Here is an 8,445-nt window from a genome sequence, read left to right on the forward strand (position 1 = left end):
CCCCCCCCCCCAAGAAATCCTGGATCCGCTCCTGGGGCACTGTGCCACCCTACACCCCGGGAGCGCCACATCTGTGTGACACTCACATGATTATAAACATGCGAAAACATTAAAAGGAGGAGTAAAACAAGAAGCTACCGGAGAAAGGATTGAACACCTAATGAAAGGAATTAGGAGAGAAAATTGTAATATTATTTTGATAGGAGTATGGTTTTGCCAAATAATCATATGCCTTTCGCAATTTCACTTTGCAAATGAGTAAACAATATACAAGTTGACATTCTAATGTGGTATACAATGTTATATCGTAGTCAAATCAGAGTAGAATGGATATAGAAATACTTTACTATTCAGGCACCTTGCGGTCGACGTGATGGTCGTTGAATTGGGGGGAGGGGGGGGGGGGGGTCGACGCGCAGTTTCCATATAAATGTTCAAATGCGCTTTAAAAATATATTATTTACCGAAAAGTTGAGTTTATATAATATAAATTTTAAAGATATTTAGAGATTGCTGCTGATTAGATCAAATCTGGGTATAGTTTATTTTAGTTTTGGAGCAGCAGTTGTGAATGCTCTGTCACTAATAATAATTATTGTGGGAAGCCTCTTGGAAGACGGATGGCTCATTGTTCCTTGAGAGGAGCGGAGGCCGAAGGGAGTATTGAAATAGTAATACATGCATTGCGTCCCAGAAAAAACGAAACCGAGAAATATCGTTGTTTTATAATTTATACATGACACATATTTGTAAAGATTAGATCCTCCTCTTTCATTTGATGCAACTCATACGATGGATATTTAACGCATGAGTGTTTAAAACAATTTGAAGAGATGAAACCAAAAATTCACATTTCCAGAGGTTCGATTTCTGCCCTTTCATAATATGACACCTCAATCAGGAAAAATGAACCAGGAATAACAAAGTTCTTTTTTTTTTTTAAAGTAATGCTTTCATTTCCATAATTTGAATAAACGAGTTCGTTTTCACTGGCTGCCTGCCGTAGCAACAAACGGAGTTGACAAAAGACTTCACTCCGTTTCGTTGACGATCATCCACGCATCAAGTCTTTCGTCTTTTTTGTGCGTGAAGTATGCATCATATGAGTTGCATCAAATGAAAAAGGAGGATCTGAGCTTTACAGATATGTGTCATTTATTAATTATAATTGTGATTAAGTTATGATAAAACATCGATAATTCTCGGTTTCGTTTTTTCTGGGACCGTGGGACGCACTGTATAACCCATATAGCGCTCAATGCATCTACGATGTCTCTATCACTTGATACATATTATTATGCATTTCTTTGTTGACCAAAATGGTACTCAGACTGTCGGACATCAGTTTTGGGTCAGTGTTAGGGTTGCATGCGATATATTAGGATAAAGCACTCTACCAACTACATTCCAAGGACTCTTTGGTATATTGTTCGTGTTCCAAGAAGTCGACGATGCTCAAAGAGTAAGTTGAACAAGATCCAGGTTTTGTCGCTTGGTTGCAGATCCAGGATTTTGTACAAGAGGGAGTTCAATGTGTAAACAAAATTGCATGAAAAGGACAAAAATACTGAGAAGATACTCTTTGAATAGTTATGTAAAGCGCTTATACACTGTAAAAAAAATAATAGTCGAAATAACTCAATAAAATTGAGGAAAAGAATTGCCTTATTTTTATTAAGTAAATATTACCTACGGCATCTTTAGTAGAATTTACTTATTTTGCTGAATAAATTTTTACTCAGTTAAATCGAGTTACATTAACGTAAATAATTTAAGTATTGTAATCATTTTAGATAATTAAAAAAAAGCTATGATAGGATTACATATTGCACGATTTGGTAACCATCTTATCTAACAAGTAACATCCACTAATCATTCACTACTTCTATTTAAGAATTAACCGTATATAATATATATATATATCTACCACCATCACAAACTATTACATATACGCTTCAATTCGACACATATTGAAAGGCTCCAAATTTTATATATACTAGTCTTGATCGTAGCATCTTAAAAGGAAAATTGGTTGACAATTTCCTGAAATATCAAGTTTTTATTTGTTTTGAACTGGGTAACAATTAAAAATTGTCTTGTCTTTGCTTAGCCATGTTAAATGAATTAGTAAATGTTTTAAAGTCCTTAAATTTTCATTCAACTACAAAAAAGAATTGTTTTATTTAAAAAAGAGTTTAATTTGGTCTTAATGAATATTCATAAATTATGTAAATATTTCTATTACGCACTGCATCGGTCCTTACTTTAAAAAGATAAGAATAATCAACATAAATTGTTTGAGTAATACGTATAATTTCTGATTTTGAGTTAAAATTACTAAATTAATACAAGCTGAAATTACTTAAAGTTCTTATGTATTTGATTTTACTTAAATATTCCACGTATGTTCTACTAAATTGAAAGTTTGAGTTAGCAAGACTTAAATTTAGTGCGTAAGTGGCAAAACTAATGTTTTCAAGTAAATTCTACATGGAAAAAATACGTAAAAATTACCAATGAACAATTTTTTTTTTTACAGTGTATAGAGACATCGCAGATGTATTAAGCGCATTAAGCGCTGTATAAAAGCGAAATGTTATTATTATTATTTAAAAAGGGAGGATACACGGGCCGCAGTATGTTGTGCCCCTCCCTCCCCTAAAACTAAAACATCCAAAAAGCAGCGCTACATAAGTACAGCGTTAACTATAGCTATTTTGAGAGGTTATTCTGTTTGAGAATCATACGTGATACCATTTGGCTATAAAGATTTTGGCCTATACATTTGCCACACCCAAACTCGACCTTTAAATGGTTGAGTGCTTATAGTTGACAACCCTTCTCAATATGTGATAACACTGTCGATATACCACTGTCTGCTTCCGTAATAAAAGATAATGAATAACATACCTAAAAATTAAAGAATTTAAGATTTTTAAAAAAGGGGCGGATAGCCCATTTCAGCTTTACTGGTAAAGAACAGCAGTTCCATGGGGTATCAATCGTTGTCATGCATGCTCTCTTTATCAAAAACGTAGAATTTTTTATTTATTCATATAGTTTTTATTCAAACAACATGTCCTCATCAGTTGAAATTCTGCTGTCCTTGAGGGCCTGTATAATTTTTTTTATAAACAATATATATATATATATATATATATATATATATATATATATATACAGGAGTAATATATACATAATAGACACTTGTAACTTGAAACGTACAGCAGAAGGACAAATATTTATACAAAATCAAAGCACACACAATGCCTTTAGACAATTTTAACTATTAAAAATTGTTTGCCCTTATGAACGATAACACAAATTCGTTTTGTTCTTGATCTGGGCGCAAAAATATATACAAATTTAATCAAGCCCCCAAAATACGTCTAATAATTAAACATTACCTCTGTTAGTACATTTTCTACTAAGGGTGCAAATTAAACATTCTGGAAAACCACAATGTAGAAGCACAAATGAGGACAAGATTTAAGTTTGAAAGCCTCCAAACTTGAAAACGCGTGTGTGTGGAGGGTGCACTCGTATGCCCCCGGGCTCACGTCCTGCCTTTATGTTAACTGTAAAAAATGGTCGGTATTTTTCTTTCTCGATACTAAGTCATAACTTTCTTATTAGTTATCCGATTTTGCTCAAACTTTTTTTGATTGGTTTGTCTGATTTTTCTGCTTCTATTATAAGAAAGATATTTTTGGAGTGGATTTGATTGCCCTTAAATAGGAATGACGAGTACTTTCTTTCTTTCCCTGTCCCTTTCACTCCTATGTTATGTTTATTTGGTTTATGTATTTGTGCGTTCCTTTATTATTGATATACTATTTTTGCAACTATAAGTTATAGGGGGCTGCAATCTACAAGCCCAGCTTTTCAGCAGTCCCCTCCATGACCAACCTGTTTTATATGCCTGTTGTACACTGTGGACCAATTACAAATATATTGTTAAGTTTCATTGTTTTACTATGTACAATGCAATCCCATGTACTTTATTTATTTTGTTGGAAATGGAAATAAACGAAATGAAAAAATGAGGGAGTGTAAAATATTCAAACTAAGAAAACTAACACAATGCACCAATATGGATGTCATGCACTGTAAAGTGAAAAAATATACCTGTAAAAATCAAGTCATCCTCTCGAAGATTTTGTTTCTTTTAACCTGCATGACTAAGAGCAAAGAACGATCATACTTGAAAATCTCTTTTACTTATGTTATCCGACCTTTTTTCTTTTATTAATGGGTGAATTCAGCTCAATCAGGGATTTCCAATTGCAACTCCCTGGTTTATTAAAAGGAGCCTTTCCATTTCAGGTAACAATTAGTTTATATTGTGGTAGCGTTAGTAGAAAATCTCTCTGGAAAGAGCTGAAAGAATTTCACAGACTTTTAGAAGTGCGCCATCTCTCATAGTTTTGCGAGATATTTTATAATCTTTGTTTTAGTATTCAATTCATTTTTTTTCTTCTTTTTAAATACCATTTTTAAAATGCTTCTCTGAATTGTCTGCTTTCTAATAGATTAGTTGTCTATTTGGGTTGGATTTCCCTTTAATAAAAGTCATAGCAAGAACCTTTCCATTTCAGTATACAATCAGTATATATTGTGGTAGCATTATGTAGAAAATCTCTCTGGAAAGAGCTGCAAGACTTTGACAGACTTTGTGAAGAGCGCCATCTCTCATATAGTTTTGCGAGAATTTTGTAATCTTTGTTTTAATAATAATATTCAATTCAATTTTGTTCTTATTTTTAAATACCATTTTTAAAATGCTTCTCTGAATTTTCTGCTTTCTTTTAGAGTAGTTGTCTATTTGGGTTGGATTTCCCTTTAATAAAATTCATTGCAAGGAGCCTTTACATTTTAGTTTACAATCAATTTATATTGTGGTAGCGTTAGTAAATCCAAACTCTCATCTCCCTGCTCCATGGCAGAAAATAGGAAAGAGCTGTAAGACTTTCACAGACTTTGAGAAGTGCGCCATCTATCATAGTTTTGCGAGAAATTGTATAATCTTTGTTTTAATATTCAATACAATGCTTATTTTTGTTTTTTAAATACCATTTGTAAATGCTTGGCGGGTCTTAAATTGCTGCCGAGGGCTTCATTGTGGGTCACTTCTTTCGTGCACATTTATTTAAACTTGTTAGAGTTTGTTCCAGATGATTCTTCCCCTTTTCATTTAATTTAAATTGCATAAATATGTCGAGTCTTAAATTACTGCCAATTAATTTCATATCATTCTCAAAGGATCCACTGATGAAATAGAAAATAATCTGCGTTCAACCCATGAACTGATCCTTTTTGTACACTCAGTGGTTCAATCACTATAACAGTGTAAACACATTACTATTCTAAACTTTGTGGAGAAATAGGGCTTTTACTCTTGGCTGATCGAAGGAGGTACTAATTTAAATGTTGGTGCCGGTCTGCATGGTGTTAATTGGTCACGTGGGTGTGACCAGGGTTGTATATACTAAGCCTCTAAGGGATAAACACCCCACCCCCCCCCCCCCACTCAGTGTTATTTAGGGTATGCATATGCATGTTCCCTCCTTTTGAAAACACCCCCCTATTAAAGTCCGGTGTGTAAAGTCAATACGGGCCGGATTTTTGTGTACTACGAGCCGGACTTTGGTGTGTGAAAAGTACCCCTTTACCGGACATTTTGGGAACACGCATGGTATCCCTCCGTTCACGGAGTGGTGGGGGGGGGGGGGGTCATGAACTTGGATGCCCATTTATTTGGGGCCCCTTCTACAATTTGGAGTGGATTATTAAAGGAATTTGATTTCAAAATGATGAATCTTATGAAAGTGGATTTCCACTGATCGATTACATGATTTAGATTTAATACAAATAACAGAACAGAATAAGCTTGTGTGAAGAAAAAAAAATACAAAATGCAAAAAAAACCAAAAATCTCGACGAGGATGGGATTCGAACCCACGCGTGCAGAGCACAATGGATTAGCAGTCCATCGCCTTAACCACTCGGCCACCTCGTCTGAATATATTGTAGGTAGATGCTATACCGTACATATATGTAATGCGTTTAGACCATATAGAAATACTTTATTGAATTTCAAATTGACAAGTTTTGATGATATTATCTAACTCTTGACACGATTATACGGCTATTTACAATCTAAATGCTGAAAAATTTGAAATTTGAATTCCGAAAAGGTCAACAAAGCACAGATACCAAATTATTATTTGTATTCTAGTCCCATATAATGTAAATTTGTGTTGGCCAGCCAGCGCATGCATTGCTTTTATATTGCACTGTAACTGTACTGCACTGTCGTCTGTTGTGATCAGGCACTCCACTGAACTGCGTTGAGAAAAGCTAAAAAGTTTATTCTCATGAAATGCATTTGCCTTTGTATGAAGTACTATTTTGATGAAATCAAAAGTACACGTTTCCGAGCTGAAGCTTAGGCGTTTGAAGTCTGTCTTGTCTCTGGAACTGGAAGGAAATTAGTCGATCAGCTGCAGCTCAGGCGGCCGGTTTGAGATCAGCGACTCCGGCCCACACGCGGCCAGCGCCACGGCAGTGGAAAGGGCCCGGCAAGTCCAATCTGCAACGCCTGCCAGGCTGAACCTCCGAGCTGCCGAGAGACGGCAATTTTCTGTCTGTGAGTAAACCTCTATTAATTATCTTTCCCTTTTTTAGTGTTAGAATTTTTTTCGGAGAATCCCGTTACACCATGCACCTTGCCCTCGTAAGCACACACACACACACTCATCAGTCTGCAAGAATCTTCAACTGTGAAGGAGGTAGACTTAACCTAGACCGAATTTTCCGTCTCTTTCGTTCGTTAGCCTCTTATTGGGGTAGGGTCGGCCGGCTCTCTCTTTAGAGACGGAAACCGCCTATACACATTCCCTTGATAACGCCACGGCCATTTCAGGTCGTAGCGTTTTGCCCCCAAAATCCCCCAAAATGTCATTTTACCTCATGCATTGATTATTTAAAATTAGGAGAAGGTTATATTACATCGGTTCCACTTACCAACTTGACTGAAATAATCCGTTTGATGGTCCCTTTTAAGAAAATTATGGGTCAAAATCGACGTCCATGTTGAAATCTTGCAAGCCGTGTTAAACTCTCGCTGCGCACGGAGTCATCTAAATCAATCTCATCCCTTCTAGTCTACGCCGAAGGCAAAACGATTATGAAGGAAAAACTGTGCGCCATCTACACGTTCGTAATGGCGTTATCACAGTTTTTCCTTCATAATCGTTTTGCCTTCGGCGTAGACTAGAAGGGATGAGATTGATTTAGATGACTCCGTGCGCAGCGAGAGTTTAACACGGCTTGCAAGATTTCAACATGGACGTCGATTTTGACCCATAATTTTCTTAAAAGGGACCATCAAACGGATTATTTCAGTCAAGTTGGTAAGTGGAACCGATGTAATATAACCTTCTCCTAATTTTAAATAATCAATGCATGAGGTAAAATGACATTTTGGGGGATTTTGGGGGCAAAACGCTACGACCTGAAATGGCCGTGGCGTTATCAAGGGAATGTGTATAGGCGGTTTCCGTCTCTAAAGAGAGAGCCGACCCTACCCCAATAAGAGGCTAACGAACGAAAGAGACGGAAAATTCGGTCTAGACTTAACCCAAAGAAGAAGAAGAAGAAGAAGAAGAGAAAGTTTTATAGACCCTAGATGTAGATCTAGAAACATAATCTAATGACTTTTAAATCATGACCTTTGCTTGAACAAGTGATTGATTTGAAGATTTAATCAATTTCGGTATGTTTTAATAGGGTATCTCCACGCTGGAGTTACGGGTCAAAGTCTAGATACATTTCTGAACTAGCGCCGTGGCTTTATGTTATATTTAGTATCTATTATCAATCATATTCATGAGGTCAGTCAGGTGGTTTGGAATGTTATATTTTATTTTTAGACTAGGCGGTAGGCCTAGTACAGACAGACAATCTACAGATAATTGATTTGAATGTTCAGTTTCACCTTCCCTCTCATTCGTCATTAAAAAAAATATTAATTTTGGGAAATGTAATGTTGTTAAAAAGTTTCTTTTATTAGTAACATGAAATGAAAGAAGCAGGTTAATCACAGACTGACAGAGTTATATTCCAGAGATTTCTTACAAGATTCCAAGAATAATTCAAGCCATGATAATTAATTGATATGCATGAAAGCCTGGCAAGAGGTCTATGGTATCTGTAAACAGTATATGGAGATGCGGTCGTGTTTGTCTTTCTCCTTTTTTTTTTTACAGAGGTCTATGCTCATTAGTCAGTCAATTTTCGTCAAAATCATTTGCAGGTAGCACTTGTAGCATGGCAGCTCAGTGTATTTTTATCAAACGAACAAGGCCGACGTATCAATATCCAAATAGGGTCTATAGGAACATTCAGGGAAAATCTGAGTAATTAGTATATTCGAATATGTCT

General features: G+C 35.7%; 1 non-coding gene across 1 annotated transcript; it reads right to left on the reverse strand.

Annotated features, from left to right (window-relative positions):
* Positions 1–5,937: 5,937 nt before the first annotated feature.
* TRNAS-GCU lies at positions 5,938–6,019 on the reverse strand. Its single transcript has one exon. It is a non-coding gene; the product is annotated as a tRNA-Ser (tRNA).
* Positions 6,020–8,445: the final 2,426 nt, after the last annotated feature.

Source organism: Strongylocentrotus purpuratus, unplaced genomic scaffold (genome assembly GCF_000002235.5).
Source record: "Strongylocentrotus purpuratus isolate Spur 01 unplaced genomic scaffold, Spur_5.0 spur5_scaffold_5, whole genome shotgun sequence".
In the NCBI taxonomy this organism is placed as follows: domain Eukaryota; kingdom Metazoa; phylum Echinodermata; class Echinoidea; order Camarodonta; family Strongylocentrotidae; genus Strongylocentrotus; species Strongylocentrotus purpuratus.